The following is a 17,993-nucleotide window of genomic DNA, read 5'->3' as shown; positions in this document are numbered from 1 at the left end:
CTCTGCTTTCGACAGGGTCAACATCGCCATACTGATCAATCGACTCTGTGAGAACCTGGGCATCACAGATCAGACCCTAGAGTGACTGACCTACTTCCACTTGGACCGCCACTCCGCTCCCAGGTCGATCGTGGTCCCATTCTCTCCGCCACCTCTCTCTACCTGTGGCATTCCCCAGGGCTCTATCCTCTCAAGCTGGTTTTTCAACCTCTACTTGGCCACTTTGGCCTCCCTGATCTCTACCTTATCCTCTAACTTTCAGTGTTGTGCGGAGGACTCAGCTTTCCTTCAGGCTCCCCTCATCCTCCTCTCCTCTCTTGCTCATTCCTGACTGTCTATCCACGATTCAGGATTGGTGCGCCTCCAACAATCTCTGCCTTAATGCCAGTAAGACAGAGATCCTTCTCATTGGGACCCTTGCCACTGTGTTTCCTCTCTCACTATAGCAGACAACCTTGGGTCCTCTTCCTTTGCCTTCCTGTGAGGCAAAAAACCTTGGTGTCATCTTCAACGCCACACTCTCTTTCTCTCCTAACATCTCGGACATCACCAAGAAGTCCCACTACCAGCTGCTCCTCCTCTAGTCTCTGTCATCTGCAAATAATCCAGAACAGGACTGCAAGACTTAGCCTTGGCCTCAAGCCCTGGGATTGTATTTCTCCAGCCCTGAAATCTCTCCACTGGCTGCAAGGATCAAGTTCAAGAACCTTTGCATTGCCCACAAGGCTTTCTGGGGCCAGTGCCAACACTAAATCCAATGCTCTCTTCCAAAATACCTTCTTTCTCTAACCCTTCACTCAGCTACCTCCAACTCTCTAAGGCTTAGACATTTCTCCAGGCAGAGAGTGGGGGTAGACCTCTCTCCTCTGCTGGTGCCTCCAACTGGAATGGCCTCCCTGCCCCTCTCAAACTTGAGGCGGACAACCTGAAGTTTCGGAAGCAGCTAAAAGCTTTCCTCTTCTCTGCTGCTTTCGCTCTCTCTCCCCCCCTGCTGACCTACCTGACCTACCTGTCTGCTGTACTGACTGGCTGCTTGGCTACCCTCAGAGTCTCTCTGAGTCCAGGCTCTTTCTTGATTGGTCACCCTTGCACTGCCTCCGGGCCTACCATGCACTTAGGGGCTGTAACTGTAACCCTGCAGTCCATTGTTCTCCTTGCACAACCAATAGCTGCTCTGCCCTGGCTGCACTTACTGTGAGCATTGCTGCCCTGTTTTCCCCTCCCCTCTCACTTGCCCTTCCCTGCTCCCTTTTCCCTTGCACTTCTCGTTCTCACAATGACACAAGGCCTAGTGAGATCGTTTGTCTTGTCCTCTATCATCCCTCTCTTGTGTACACTTGTGTACAGGCGCATTATAAATGACTTGAATCACATCATATCATTTTATCACAGATGCCCAGAAAAATATACAATGCCACAGTAAGAAATGGCTAGACTGGCAGCACCCAAATGCCAATCTAGCCAGGTAATTAAAGTTAGCAGGACTACTTTATCAGAAATGTCCAGTTAAAAGAAAGTCATACCAAACTGAGGAATGACTAGACTGGCTAAATCAAAATGCCTCTCTAGCCACTAATACCACATATCATGCCTGCTTAGCCTGGACATGGACAACCATTATGATTTATCACACAATCCTGCCCACCCACACATCCACTCTCCCTCCTACCCACCACCCCAACCTCCACAATCAGCTCCTTGGCCCAGAATTACCTCTGCGTCCCTCTTCCTTGTCCCAGAGCTTTCGTATGAGGCTCTTTGCCTCATAGGTAAGTACTGGGATGAGGAACAGTGGGACTAGGAGTGATGAAGATTACAGGTAGCTAAATCAGGCATTACCTCCATGTACCTCTACCTCTTCCCAGTACTTTTGTATGAGGCAGAGTGCCTCAAACACACGTACTGCCTCCTATATATATACTGGGACGAGGAAGAATAGGGCTAGGAGTAAGCAAGGCATTAAACACAAGTAGTAGCGCAACACCATTGAGTTGACTGGGCTTCAGCACTACCCCCCCTGACATTTTGGGCTATATTGACTCAACTTGGCTAACCTTTAGAGCAGTTGCCAGACCGAACAGGACACAGATTTTAAACGGCACCTGGTTTTTGCTGTTAACAAGAACCCAGCAATTACCAACGTAAAGCATTTCACTGTTAGTACCTGCATTCAAATTCCACATTGTTTAGGCGATTGAAATCGTGATGTGGGTTTAGTACTTGCATGCCAGGGGAGTGATTGGAAGGGTAGAAAGGGAACAGGAGACTTATAGGAGAGAGTTAACTGCTTGTAACATTGAATCTGCACTAGAATAGTCTCATTAAAATGCGTAAATAATTTGGATGCGCCCACACAAATAAGTTTCCCCCTCCCCACCGCATGTGAAGTTAGCGCCTCTCCCAACATTTGAAGGGTTAGCCCCCCCGAAATGAAGGTTTTCTTGTGCCCCTGTACACAAGCACACACACCATTCACCTTATACACACCCAGTCATCCACACATTTAAGTGTGCACCCTTTCACCATACACTCACACAGGTAGCCACCTATACATTTATGTGTGCACCCTTTCACCATGCAGGCACACCCCCACAGCCACCCATACATTTAAGTGTGCACCCTTTCACCATACACACACAGGCAGCCGGCTATACATTTGAGTGTGCACCCTTTCACCATAGACTCATACACGCACACCTCATGGAGTTGAGGGGGGGCCCTATTACTTAAAAAAGAAATTGGGGCTCATTACGGGTCCAGCGGTAACCGTGCCGGTGCTACCGGCGGGTTGCCGCCAGACCCATAAAAAATTACTATGGCCTGACTTCCCGGTGCCACCGTGCTATTTCAAGTCCGGCGGCTGGGAAATCAGGTGCTGGTAATTTCATTAAACCCCAGACTCCACGGGAATGGGGACACAGAAGCACCTGCACCATTGTTAACGGTGCCGGTGCTTCCGTGACAGGTCTGCCTACCGTGGCTGCTGTGCCTGGCAGGGGCAGACCTGTCGGGCACGGCAGCCCCACCAGGCAGACCTGTAATATGCCGGTCCGGAAACAACAGTGCCTGTAAGCTTACCAGCACCGTTGTTTCCGGACCGGCATGGTCAGAATGAGCCCCATTGTTTCTTTTTTAAGTCACTATAACTTCATTAAGAAATTATTTCAGTTAAGGACCGAACCATAATCAAAATAATTTCTTTATGATGGCTGAGTGGCTTCAAAAACAAACAATTTATTTTTGAAGGCATAGGGTTCCCCATCCCCCCCCCCACCCCATGACATGGAGGCCTCCAGACTAGGGTCTTCCATGTCATGGGTTACGGGGGCCCTCAGACTTCAAAAAGAAAGTTTCTTTTTGTAGTCACTCTGCCTTCATAAAGAAATTATTTCTGTTACAGAAATGTTCTTTATGAATGCAGAGTGAATTTCAAAAGAAACTTTTTTTTTTTTTTATTTTATTTTTTTTTATTTATTTTTTTTTTTTTAATGGGGCCCCCTCCCAGCCATGTGCTGGTGGGGCCCCCCACACCGTGGGCCCCCCCGCACCGCGGGGGCTGCGGGGGCCCTGAGAATGATGTAAGCCACTTGTGTCATTACACTTCATTGCTATGTACAATCTACGCTTGCCTGTTCGGATGTTCCCGTACAGTCAGTTTACACAGGCCGCGCGAGACGTTCGGGACAATATGAAATGATGCCACGTGTCCCAATGCCCGCCTTTACAACTTGAACAGGTTAGGAGGCGACTGTGTTTGCCACACGGCCGTGATACATTCAGTGTTCTACACGCCTGGAGCAGATCTTGAGACCTAAGGTAAGCCATTTTATGACGTTAAGATATCTCACAGGAAGAAGGATTACATAATTGGATTCTGACCTCAAGAGTTTATGTATTTTCCATCGGATCTATGTAGATCCCAGAGATTGTACATGCCTTCCTGTGCGTCTAACATGATTTGATTGACTTGGGTGAAACGAGGCAGTACTGCCTTGGATGATGCATTTGAAGTATGACTGACCATTTTTAAGCATGTACAGTTATGGAATTATACATATAATATCTGGTTTTGTTTATCTCTAGAGATGTGCATTACTTTTAAATCAGGCAGGTAAAAGAGACCTCTTATTTACCTATTTGTTGATAAAGGAATGTAGCAACTCAAAAATGTAATTATCAACTTTTGTCTCTTGGCTTTATGTTTTTGTCTTTTTGTTTGTGTTGCGTTATTCACAATCATTGGGTATGTATATAAACATTTGTGCTGTTTATGTGGTTGCTGTGTTATGGATGTTATCTGAAAATGTCCTACAGTGTTTAGCCCTGAAGATGGAGTTGGGTCCAAAATTAATTGGCCGTTCACGATACCTTTTGGATCCGCACTGCTTTTTACGAAGAACCAATAAAAAACACTGGGTCACTGTAAAAGCACGTACAATTTATGATCCCAGATTACTAAGAATCATAAGAATTTACACTATTGTGAAATATATATATATATATATATATATATATAGTGCAACTGGTTTATAGAACCAGACGAGTGTGTTTGGTCTTCATGTACTTCATACCCTTGTGCCTTAAGGATTTTTTCCCTGTACCCTACGACGAATTATATTGATCATATGAATTACTAATATATCAATACAACATTAATTATGAATCAATAGAGTGGTGCCCACCCCATACCCCATGTTGTATGTTCCACATAGTGCAAGATGGGTATCTGGGGTATCTGGTCTTTCCATCGAAAGGGTGTCCATCAAAACCCTTTCCAACGAAAATTTTACATCAAATTTTATTTGCATCGAATCCACATTATTTTGCATCGAATGCATATATGGATGGAGAAAAGGTTATTTTTCGTTGGGGTGGTGTTCTAAGGGTAAAAAACGGGGGGGTTAGATGGGACCCCCCAAAAAAATGCAAAAAAATGCATTCGATGCAAACAAATTCAATGGAAAATGTTCGTTGGAAATGGTTTCGAACGAAACCCTTTCGATGGAAAGACCATAAAACTGCAGGCTGTCATCAGCCACAATGTGTCCATGTGAGAAGAGGGCGATGAAGAGTTGGACGATGGTGCGGATGGCCATTGCAGATGGGCACCAGGCTTGGGCACCATTGGGAAAACATGGATGGCCTTGTGCAGCACCAAGAAATCATTGATATCTTTAGATAGAGGTGAGTGCATTACAATAACAGAAAATAGACGCCCCGCACGCCTCCTCTCCTTATAATTTCAGTGAAAACGCATGTAATCAAATGACACCAGTAACTATTCAGACTTGGGATGCTGCTGCAGCTCCAAAAGGGAATGGGTGTAAAATTAAAAGAAATCCAGTATCCAAGAGGGTGTCCACATATAATTCAGTATCCAAGGGTGGTGAGTGGTAGACAGCCCAATTACCTTCCAGTATCCAAGTGGGGGTCACCACACATACCAGTGTTTGGGGGTAAGGGAGTTGGACATATAATCTAAGGTGAAGGCAGTGTGTACACAAACCAAATGTACATAGAAGGACCAGCTCAGAAGAAACCAAAAACAAATATCTGGTTCAACAACAGGGAGAAGGAAGAGTCACTTGTCCCTTTGTGATCAAGCAAAGGATGGTGGGTGCAGCGTTGAAGCACAGTACATGATCATACAAATGATGGGGCTGGAGGGGTGAATGCATGCAAGGGGGTAAGGGAGTTGTGGATTCCCTTCCCACAAACATCTGTATATGGGAGAGGGACTGTTTCTGAAGGGTCAGCAGCTCAGGCAAGGTAAGCTGGAGCTAAGCATGCAGTTGGTTGGCCTCAACAATATGGTGGCAGTGGGAGACATTGGAAGTGGGCCATTAGAAGAGAAGAGACTTTGGACTTTGGAGGGGATTGCAAATGGTCCGATTGTGCCTGGAGGTCGCTCTCAGACCAGGCAGGCATTCTTCCAGCATCTGAGCCATCAAGGAAGAGGCATCCACCAGTTCCCACCCATTCTCCTCCAATGCCTGGGCTGCCTCCATAGCCGACATTCTCTTTGAAATGCCTGCCATGGCATTTTTGGTCATGGGAGCCTGGGGCAGAGTTGATATGAGGGTGGGGGATGGCAGGGGCAGTGGATGCTGGTGCCAACAAAGGCCCTGTAGAAGCAGAATGCATTCCATTTGGTCAGGTAAGAGAGGAGTGCTGGTGTCTCCCATCACATTCTTCACATGCATGATGTCCCTTGCCCTGAACTGCTGGAAGATGGGACTGGCCACATTCACAATGTCCAAAGCAGAGGTGGTGGAAGCATCATCGTAATCCTGCAGCTGGATGTTAGTTAGAGGTGATGGGCAGTGGAACGGGTGTCTCTTCACCACTATGTGGGCCAGGCTTGATTGCCCCTTTCATGAGTTAATCATTGTCACCATCATCTTCATCATGACTTTCCTCAAGTTCCCTTATTGCTGACAGTACAAAGTGATTTAATAGGATTCCCATTGGTATAATTGACTGTAGGAAATACAGACACACGCCTTCTCCTAAGCAAACCATGTCTGGTAAATGAAAGGGGAGTGTGGCAGTAAGAAGAGTAGCTAATCATTAACTGAGCCCAACTCTGAGTCCTGAGGTACTGTGGATTGCATTGCTGCAGCAGATGCACATGACATTTTGCCATAACATGCTTTGCCATAACATGCTTTATTTTACTATCTCCCTTTGGGATTCCATAGTCATGGATCCACCCCTGAGCATATCTGACCATGCCACTGCTTTTTGGAGCCAACATCTTGTTCGGGATGTTGGGGTGTTCAGGAAAGGTCCCCAGGATCAAGAGGGGTTTATGTTGCATGGGCCATATTTGTGACAGGGGTGCAGCAAACAGGATGCAATGTTGCAATTTCATATGTATCCATTGTAGTTAATTGTGAATAGTATATGATACATTAGTGTTACTTTCTCATTAAAGTCGATACATATTAGATTGCGCACACGTGGAAAGATAACATGCCGAAAACACATAATGAAATATAAAGAAGATTCAGACATGTGCTATGGAGTGCAGAGAAGCAGGCAATGATACGTTTTTTTAATGCACATGTTAGAAAGTAGGCCAGTCATGAAGAATCAACTGTAAAGGAAAGTTAGTATTTATTAAACATATATGCACACAGAGAAAACATATGTAGTGGGCTTTTATAAAAAAATATGGCATTCACAGGTTCTGCAGAGTTTCAGAGGCCAGAGGATGGGTAAATAAGTAACTACGACCTCAGCGATGGTCAGCTCAGCTAAAAAAGCCATTCATGGTTTTTAGTGCCTGGTAAGTATCGCAGGCAGCAGATGTAATCTCTTGAATGCATGGGAGCTCCACAGAGGGTTTTCACTATTTCTTTTTCACCATCAATAAGCGTGGGGTGAATCAATGTTCGAGGCTAAAGTAATGGAAACCCAGGAGTTTCAATTGTATTCTCAAGATATGCCATGTGTGATGAAATGGCAGTTATTTAGATTAGAATGTTCCAATGTAGCAAGTGAACCAGGGCAGATGAAATAGATATAGGTAGTTCAAAGAGAACCTCTTTACTCAGCCTTCTTCATAACGTTTGATTTATCTATGCGAATCAGGTGCAATTAAGAGTTAAGGTTAAAGGGCTCAGGCCAGTTGTTACTAGTAGTGAATTATGTTTGCACACAAATGTTTAACTGGTTGATGATGTCATTACCTACCATGGAAAAATCCTAAAAGGAGGTGTGTTTTACACGTGAGCTGAAGATGGTAGTTAAGATGATGGCTACCAATGAGAAGGTAGGAATTGGAGAAAGATGGGATTTCTTTGAAGAGGTTTTGTCTAATCACATGTGGGAGGTGGATTATAATACAATACATGGGAGTACTTTAACTGTTGCAAAATTGTATATAATGTGTCAACGTATGTGGTTCAGTGAGACTTGGGTTAGTTTGACTCCAGGGCATCATCTAGCTCCTCACCGGACGATTGTACAATAAAGTTGCTTTACGTACAAAATGTGCACTCGTTCCTCAGGTTGTGGGCCCACTTGGGTTAAGGGGATTAAGGGACCCCCACAAAATTGGCGACAAAACAGTAACCCCAGGCTTTCTGAGATGTTGGGGGTCTCCTGTCCACACAACTCAGCTGCAGCACCACACTGCAGGGACCAGTCTTCCATGTACAGTGAAAAAGAGGTTTGTGGGCACCATATTGGTTTAAGGCCCATCTGTTCCCCCGGAGGCGTGGTACTGTGGCCCAGCTGTGCAGGACAACTTTACGAAGCACCACATTGGAGCGCTTTGGGTTCACTTGAGTGCACTTTTGGGGGTAAAGCAAGAGGTAAAAGAGGGTTGTTTCTTTGATTTCAGGGGTGTGCTAAGAGTAGACTTTGAGTGCATGTTTGAAGTTAGTCGAGGTTACGGAACTGAAAGGGTGAGTGCTTTGAAGGTGTGAGTGAAATGTTTTATATTGTAAGTCCCTTGTATATATTTGTTGCCTAGTTTGTTATTTCAGAGGTTTGAGGTTGTATCCCACCCAGCATGGCCATTGTGAGGTTTGTCCTGATACCCTTCAGTGTGCTTGTCTAATTGGTGGGAACCTTCACCCAGAGGTGAGGTGGCATCTTATGGTAAATCCACCCGTAGATACCTTAATGAAGTATACCAGTAACATCTTTTATGCTGTATTAACTGTATGGGAGATGCCCTCACCTCACTTTTCTTGGTTAGTCGAAGTAGTGAAGGGAAACTTCCTGTAGTCTGGGAAAGACGGTTAAAGAAGGCCATACTAGTGATGAAGCGAGCAAGACTAGCGGTGTTGTAGTGAAAAGCAGTGCACTCCTTCTTTGTTTGACTGAAGGATAAATCTCGGAAATATTGTCCGGCAAGTGTTTTTTGATAAGATGCTGTCTTTTGTGTAAGAGTGATAAGTAGAATTGAAGCAAGTAGCTGAGTGAAGTGTTTGCAGTAAAAGAGAGTATGGGGAGTGATTGCAGTTAACAACTAATAAACTGCGAAGGGGTAAAAAGGGAGGTTCTTTGGGTGAGAACATTTTTGTGCCATAGATTTGGTTTCAGTGATATTTTTGGTGACATCGGTTTGGATAAATTAGGTTGGAGAATGGAGACTCCATTGGATCATTTGTGTCAGGTACTTCCAGACTATAATGCGAAATTCAAAAGTACCATAGGGAATGACTGCGGGAAACTAAGGAGAAAATGCTCATATCTTGCCCTATCGAGGGGACTTATGATACAGGGGTATGGGAAAACCTGCATACTTTCTTGACTGTATTGCACAAGGGATGGAAACTAGAGAAGCGGTTAAATGTCTTAGAGCTATGGAGGATGTATGAAAAAGGCCAGAAGGGACATAATGTTAAAGATGTGGAGGAAGGGCTGAAAAAGGAGGGTGTGGGAATTCCTTCTGCACCACCCCCATATGGATGCTATACTTTATCACCCACAGAGGGGTACACAGACCCTGAGTTGAAACCTCCATTTTCCCCAGCGGCCACTACAGTGGTTGCGAGACGGACACAGGTGATGCCTCCATCAGCTGCAATGCCTATGAAGTGGGATAGTGAGGAAAGTGGAAGGGTAACTCCTTCAATGGTTAGGGCTACAGAAAGATGGAGAATGTTAAGGGAATAACTCCCCAACTGCTAGGTTAGCTGATAGACTGAGGGTGGAAAGAAAGCAAAAGAGTGAGGTCAGCAGTCAGAAGACCGGATGAACGATTGAGAATGAGGGAGGAGGAGGCTTGTCCTTTTCATGCTAGGATGGAGGATATGCTGCGAATAGTGGTAGAGACACAAGAGTGGGAAAACATGAAAGAAGCACTGAGGCTAGGAGAGGAAGAGGCAGTGCTGCTACAGCAGCAAAGAGATGAAGAGCGGGAAAAAAGGAGAAGACAGGACAGGTAAGGGATTTAGAAGAAGGAAGGGGAGGCATGGAGCGTGTCAGGTTTGATAAATCGGTTATCAGGAAGGTTAATGTGGATATAGAGAACAGGAATACTGTCATGGGCACAGGATTCGTACAGGAGGGATGGGAAACGGCACCTATGGTAGTGCGGAGTATGCTTCTGTGCCTGTAGAAGTGTCTGAATGTTAGAAATGTTAGGGGATGTGGTAATGGGAGCAGGAGAGGAGTATGAATGGGAATCAGATGTCGAGCAGGGAGAGTAGGATGTAGCCACTCCAGTAGCACGGACATAGACATGCCAGGGTACTCGCATGGCCATAATAAGTAGTAGGGTAGAAATGGGGGACGCCAAGGGTCTGGGACAATCATATTATTTACTGTGGTCACATATGGACAGGAATAACTTGATGAAGACACTCCCATTGCTCACTGCAGGGTCTGGGAAGTGGAATTATGAAATAGCAAAACATACTGCTGGTGTAATGTTGGCCATAGGGGACATGAAGCGCTTATGCATGGCACTTAGGTGGAGCGGTCAGATGAGCTTTGGAGGAGATTGGGGTATCCGGAAGTTCAGTCGGATACAAATGCCCACGATGGAGCAGCTTTTAACAATTGCAATGCACAGATTGGGGGGGGGGTCCTTGAAGATTATATATCCTGATATGCCCAATATAAATTCAATTCTAGCCAAAACGATGAAATTGGATGATGATCCTGCCACACACATCCAGTTAATTCAGGAGATGGGGAGGACAGAAATGGGAGAAGTGTGGGACAAGAATGTGGCAATCCTTTACCACATGCTAAAGAAGGGACTTCCCAAGGAAGCCCAGCATGACTTAGATAAAGTACTTTAGGGACGGAGGCCAAGAGTTGGCCAGAAATTCAAGCACATATTGTGCATTTTTGTAAAAGGAGGCAAGAAAAGGAAAAGGAGAGTATAGAACAGGCACAAAGGGCTGAGGCCAAACTTGTTCAGAACAGATTGGTGAATATTTATTGCGAAGTGGCAGCAATTACTAACTCCATGGAGGGGAAACTGGGACAACAGGTACATGGTGAATCAGTTATGACACAGGGGTGGATGGACAGGTATGCTCCCAGGACAAGACAAGTGAGAGTTTCCGAGGGGTAGAGGAGTATTTCCACGAGGAAGTGGGACTTTTGGGGGGTTCGGAGGAAGGGGTCCCCAAGTTAATCGCCCAATGGTAAATAATTATGGAGGGTTTTAGGAAATGCAATTTTGGCCATGCGGGAGGTTGGGACATGTGTCAGGGGATTGTTGAGACATTCACAGTATTTTAACGTGAGAACTCAGCAGATGCAATCCAGTACCCTGCCATATGCCCAGGGCTCTGTGTAATCTCAGCAGGCACATGTTGAACAGAACCCAGTGACTGGGGCTGCACAGACCTATGGGATCCCACTGACCATGCCAGGACAAGTACCGGTACAGCCATGGGAGAAAAATCCTTTACCCCAAGGTACGGGTACTCATTACACTGGAGCAAGGGTTTTTGGAGGTAGCCCTTTTTTACTCCCCAGTGCAATTATGTACCAGTAGTAGGTCAGCCCATAGGGGTCTCCAATGTGTCCAGTCCTGTTCGTTACCACTGACCTGGAAGAGGAACCCCAGATAGGTGTGCAGGTAGGTAACTGAACGTTCTCATTTATGGTCAACACAGGGGCTACAAAATCTTGCATTAAGGAAGTGGAGTTCCCTTTGACCGGCAAAAAAAGGGACACAGGGATTCTCTGGAGCTATCCTTTCAGTTCCTTATACTGAGGATATACATATTAAGGTAGATACTCAAAATGTATCTGCCACTTTGTTATATTGTACAGACACCCCAGCAAATCTTTTGGGAAGAGACATGCTCAGCAAGTTGCAGATGTCGATTGCTTTCACAAAGAAAGATATAGTATGCTCGACTCCAGGTTTGTATCTGGCATACTGTAGCAACAGCACGATAAGGGGGGGGTCCCTACGCATACAGCCTTCTTTCTTTATGGGGTCATGGTGTTGTTGGGTTGGGTTTCTGGAATCAGAAATCAGACATGACGGGTACCTATTGAGTTCTTGTTTCGGCCAGTTGTCCCACAGGAAGTAACAAAAGGCACCATTGTTACGATTAGCGATCACGAAGAACAGGGTGGTTCTTTCAGGCACAGATGAGGAAGTCAGAGAATGGTGCACAGTTTTGTGCATCAATCTAACCTTATCGCTAAGGTACATGTCCGACAAGCAACTGTTTGAAGACACCAAAGACATAGGAGAGATGATATTTGAAATTGGGATGCCTTGCCAGATAACGATAGAGCAAAGCGAAGTACCACATGCCATGCTCATCATTAAAAAGACTTCACCATATTGGAAGGAGGATTTGGAAAAAGTGACAGACCATTTATGGACCAGTAATCCTCATGATGTAAGGCTGTTAAAGATTGTTGGAGCGAATATTATTTAAACTTGGTGTTATATGACCGCAGGTTAAGCAGTACCCCATGTCTAGAGATAAGGACAAAGGAATTTAAGAGACCATTATGGCGTTGTTGAAGCAAGGCATAATACAACCTTCTGTGTCCCCATGCAACAGGGCCATCTACCCTGTGAAGAAGGCAAACGGGTCCAGTTGGAGGATGGTCCAGGATTTTCTCCCCCTCAATAGGATCGTTGAGGCAGAATTACCAGTGGTGCTGAATTCTGCCACCATTCTCTGCAACATCCCTACTGGGTCACCCACTTCACAGTGATTGATTTAAAAAAAAAAAGTTCTCGGTCCCCTTACATCCCAATTCTCAGTACCTCACAGCGTTTACGTATCGTGGTCAGAAATTCGAGCACTCAAGGTTGCCCCAGGGGTACTGTGAATCTCTTGTGTCTTTAACAGAGTGGTTCAAATGGATTTGGGGAATCTACATATGTGCAGTTAAGTAATTCCTTTTTTTAATTTGAATTCAGCTGAGTAAACTCAACTTTTTCAAAAAACTATTTTAAATTACAAACTTAAAATCAGCAAGTTTACAAATTTACAAATAACAAGGTCAAGGAACATATAAAAATGTATGAGAAGAAAAAAGAGAAAAAATATTAAATAGTTAAGAAATCGAATGGTTGAATACCACAAAACAAACAGTGAAAGGTTAAGAACAATACACATAATTATAAAGAACAACTGAAAACACCAAAATTACATTACTAATGTAACAACATTTAGATAAATAAACTTAATAAACCAAGACCTATATTACCATTCGACTGAGAAGGGTGTAAAGAATGAATTTAGCCAAAAGGGCAACAACCACTCCTTCCGCTTAAAGTCTATAGTATTCAACAATAACTATCCTCTAAGTCATTATTCAAACTCCGAATCATTGATCCTATCCAGATTCAATACATTTAAAAAATGTAAAGTTTCAATTCGAATACTCATTACTTTGGTTTCCAAAATTATTGGCTTTCAGGAGACGTAAGCACTTCTCCGCAAGTCTGTATGAGCAGGGCAGTCCACAATAATGTGTTTCAGCGTTTCTTATACATTTAAATCACCACAAAATCTGCAATAGTTCTCTTTAGGATCAATGAGTCTTCTTCTAGCAAGAATGTCCCGTGTTGAATATAGATTAAAGCAAAGATGCTGAATCACAGTTCTAAGTTGCGGAGACGGTGCTCTGCACAGATATGCTACCACTAAATTAAGACTTTTCGGATTAAAACCATGGGACTTAAATTCCTTGTATGTGAGACATATCGTTCTAGTTTCAATCCAGTCCCACTTGTAAACTTTATCTTTTGCTCTATCCGGATTGTTAAAGGATAGTTCCGGGACTTTTTTTTTTATTGTCCCTACGGTTCGGCCATGTGTTTTTAAGCATAAATCGGTAGATCGTAGAAAACTTTCCTATGGACAATACCCGACTTTTCGTCCATTAACGCACTCGAAATCAGCCGCCATTTTCTGATAATCCTCTCACTTGCCGCATCGCCCTGGCTCACCTGCTTTTGCGGCACTAAATCAAATCCCCCGCCCCTGAGCCTGACATCAGCAGACACGTACCGCCCATTTCCCAACGCCAAAGCATGTTTCGTGTCAACAATCGCTGCGCCTCAGCTAATGACGTGTCGCCATGGAAATGGCAGGACGCCTCTTTCCTCAATAAGTATAAACACACCGTTTCACAACACACAGCAGCAGATTTTCGATTCCATTATTCTCTCTGTGTTACTTTGAGTATTCTGTGACTCGTTTCTGTGCTCTGGTCAGCTACCTTCGCCACTTCTAGGCCTTGTGAACACCTGTACCATCTCTGTAAATTATTTTACTTTCTTTACCACACAATGGCTACAATAATGCCGTATATGTACGAGCCCGAGTACACCGAGGAAGAACTACTGGAAAGGCAAGCACGCGAAAACGATGGGGATTCGGACGGCAGTTGGGAGGACCAGTCAACGGATGAAGAGCCTGGACCATGTCGCATGGACGGCGTCTCCACCTGGTGCACGTGCAATCGGTGCGAGCTAATGCCAACTGAGGAGGAGAACTGCTGCTGCCGTGAAAATTCCGGGTGCTTGGCCTACATTTCGGAAGGCGAGCCAAGTCCGCAATACATCACCGAGCTGCCAGAGTTCAGGGAAGCCTGCCTCTCACGGACCGTGTTGAGGATGATGATGGTGCTTATGCACGAACTTCGCGGCACTGTTCGTCCGCGTAATCCGAGTAACGAGTAAGTATACTCTGGTTTTGATGTCAGTGATGCCACTACTATGTCATGGTCGTCTCCCACATATAAAATTACATCTACATATCATTCGAATGCATGTAAATTGGGTCCATATTGTGCATTTTCTAGATAGAATTTTTTTCAAAGCAGAATGATAAGAAAGTTTTGTCATTTTAATACAGTTTGCATCTTTCATTTTCACAGGTGGTACAGGCTGGTGGCCTATCGTTGCTTCACTTGGTGGCTTCACGGGAGGCTCGGACACCGCGTTCGGAGAGTAATACCTGCCTGTGCGGTACTTGCCATTAGACAACATTTCCCAAGCGACAGTGGACAATACCGCGGATTTTCCCTGGATGTGCTGCAACCGGAACTTTACAATGTGTAATGTTTATTATTTATGTTCAATTGAAATTAAGATCTAAAATAAAACCCAACATATATTTTAACAATGGTTGTTTTCATTTTTTAAATGAATCTAGTGTGTCTCTATTGAATAGTCTTCCTGTGCCTTGTCTTGTCACACCACATGTCTCCGGCCAGCATCCTCCCTCACGCTGGCCGCCCACCTTCAATCCACATAACCTTTGCACCCATATATTCTCCTGGGAGGGTGAGGTATTTATAAAGTCACCCCCCTGCCTTCCATGTACTAGATCCTGCAGCCTGCCTCTTACATGCAGTTAGATGGCCTCTCCTTGGTGAGGCCCTGCGGCAAACGAGTCTTGTCTGCACGACCACCGCCCCAATCCACCCCCCGCCTTATCAAAGGCAGTTCGCACCGGGGTACTTGTGCTGGCAAGTGGAGCTGTCAGGGAGCGATAAAGGCCAAGAGGTGCCAAAGACCATGTACACTTCAAAGTGGTCTATAGAGCATGGGTTGTTGTTCCCATGTCTACCTCCAGACCCCGTGTCTCCTGCCAAGCATCCCCCCTCACGCTGGACGGCCCCCTGCAATCCACATAAGTGTGTCTCCATTCACGAGTCTTCCTGTGTCTTGTCTGCACGACCAGCGCCCCAATCCACCCCCCGCCCTATCAAAGGCAGTTCGCACCGGGGTACTTGTGCTGGCAAGTGGAGCTGTCAGGGAGCGATAAAGGCCAAGAGGTGCCAAAGACCATGTACACTTCAAAGTGGTCTATAGAGCATGGGTTGTTGTTCCCATGTCTACCTCCAGACCCCGTGTCTCCTGCCAAGCATCCCCCCTCACGCTGGACGGCCCCCTGCAATCCACATAAGTGTGTCTCCAGTCACGAGTCTTCCTGTGTCTTGTCTGCACGACCAGCGCCCCAATCCACCCCCCGCCCTATCAAAGGCAGTTCGCACCGGGGTACTTGTGCTGGCAAGTGGAGCTGTCAGGGAGCGATAAAGGCCAAGAGGTGCCAAAGACCATGTACACTTCAAAGTGGTCTATAGAGCATGGGTTGTTGTTCCCATGTCTACCTCCAATCTTACTTGGCTATTCTGCCACTGACTTTTTTTAGGCATGTAAATCAATAGTTTTAATTTATCGTGTAATTATTTTACCTAATGGTACACCCTTGTACTCGTCCTCTAGTCTTTGTTTTCAGTTATAATTATTGTTATCCAAAATAATGCAAGTACTGTCTTTCAGGGAGATGCTGAGGAGTCCAACGTATTGACGACAACCGTTGATGTCACTCAGATGCTCGAGGTACGTTTCCGGACAGTTCCATCGATGGAGATCATCAGATCTTGCATTCTTGTAGCGTGATTGTTACACACAATGTTTCTTTCGTTTTTAGCCATTGATATGTCCTTCTGTCGTCGCCCTCCTATGTGTCTTCTTTTTTCAATATTGTGTTCATTACTAATGAAAGTCCTACGTTTCAGGGAGTCGATGGAGCATTAGTCCAAGAAGAAGGGGGAGCATGCAGTTACGGGTCGGCGCAACAGCTTGCAGAAGTGTGCACCGCAGTTACATCGTCCCTTGATGTTCTTATGCATTTGGAGGTATGGATACTGACAGTTCGATCAAGCGAAATCATATGACGTGATTACATCCGCTATACTTCCTTCTTTATTAACGCAAGTACTATGTTTCAGGGAGATGACGGACCTTCTTCTACAAGAACATCACCCCTAGTAGTTGATGCAGATCTCTGGGTGGTGACACTTCCAACGATCGAGCAAATCGAATCATATTTACATATCCATTATTTATTTTAGACAACTGATCATTTGTGCAGGTCTATTTAGATGAGCCGTTGACGCCTGCACAAAGTTTCTGTTCTTTTTATAAAAATAGAAAACCATACTAATGCAATTACTGTGTTTCAGGGAGTCACTGAAGCATCATCTTCAATAATATCATCAATGGAAGTCTATGAGGAGCCCGAGGTATGGATCTTGACAGCTCCATCTAACTAGATCAACAATGCGTGAATAATTGTCATTTGAATGTTCTACACAAAGCGTTCATTCGTGTTTTGCTATTGAGATGTACGTGGGTATTGGTCCCCAAGTACATTTTGTGTTTTCGATATTATTATACATACTAATGAAAGTTCTATGTTTCAGGGAGTCGATGGAGCGTCAGTGCGTGATGGATGTGCTTATCATGAAAATATAGTCGTTGCAGCGCAAGAGGAAGTGGAGACATGCACACACGAGTCAGAGCAACAGCGTCCTGATGTTGAAGTTCGAGGCAAGAAAGTTTCAAAGAAAAGAAAGCAAAAGAAGGTTAGTGTCCTGGTCACTATATTATGTTGTTTTTCACTGTTAATAGTTCAATACTGTAAATTGTGTTTAAACTGAACATCCCTTTTCCAATCTGTCCTCTAGTTGCGAGTCGGTGTACGAACTAGATCTACACAGACAGTGAAGCGAACGAGAGATGTTGCTTGTCAAACATTTTGGCAGGGACTTGAGACTGGAGATGCATCGTGCCAATGGGAAGAATATGAAGTGATTGACAACGGAGCTATACCACATCCAGCCATTGATAGTGAATGTCCTCCTGGTAGTTCGGATGCAGTCGGAGATCAGTTCACAGAATCCACACCCGCAAAAACTAAGACCGCCAGAAAGTTGAAGAAATTGTCTTATTCACCCATCGCCGGAGAAGGAACAGATGTTGCAATGGAAGAGAATGAAGTGGACGACAATGAAACACCATCAATATCACTGAACATAGCGGAAGACGATATCATAGATTCTACCTTTCATGTGAGTGACATGTCCTCAACGTTACAGGCCGAACCAGCTGGGATGCAGAGTGACAGTATAAGGAAAGAGGCCAAATTCATTGTATTCGATAGTTGTTTGATATTATTATTCGGATGAAATGTGGGCATTCGGTTGGTGGGGAAGTATGTGGGGAGCCATTGATTAATGTG

The sequence above is a fragment of the Ambystoma mexicanum genome, chromosome 5q, assembly GCF_040938575.1.
Source record: "Ambystoma mexicanum isolate Mex_15411 chromosome 5q, UKY_AmexF1_1, whole genome shotgun sequence".
Taxonomy (NCBI): Eukaryota; Metazoa; Chordata; class Amphibia; order Caudata; family Ambystomatidae; genus Ambystoma; species Ambystoma mexicanum.
Note: the sequence above shows the minus strand (reverse complement) of the source record.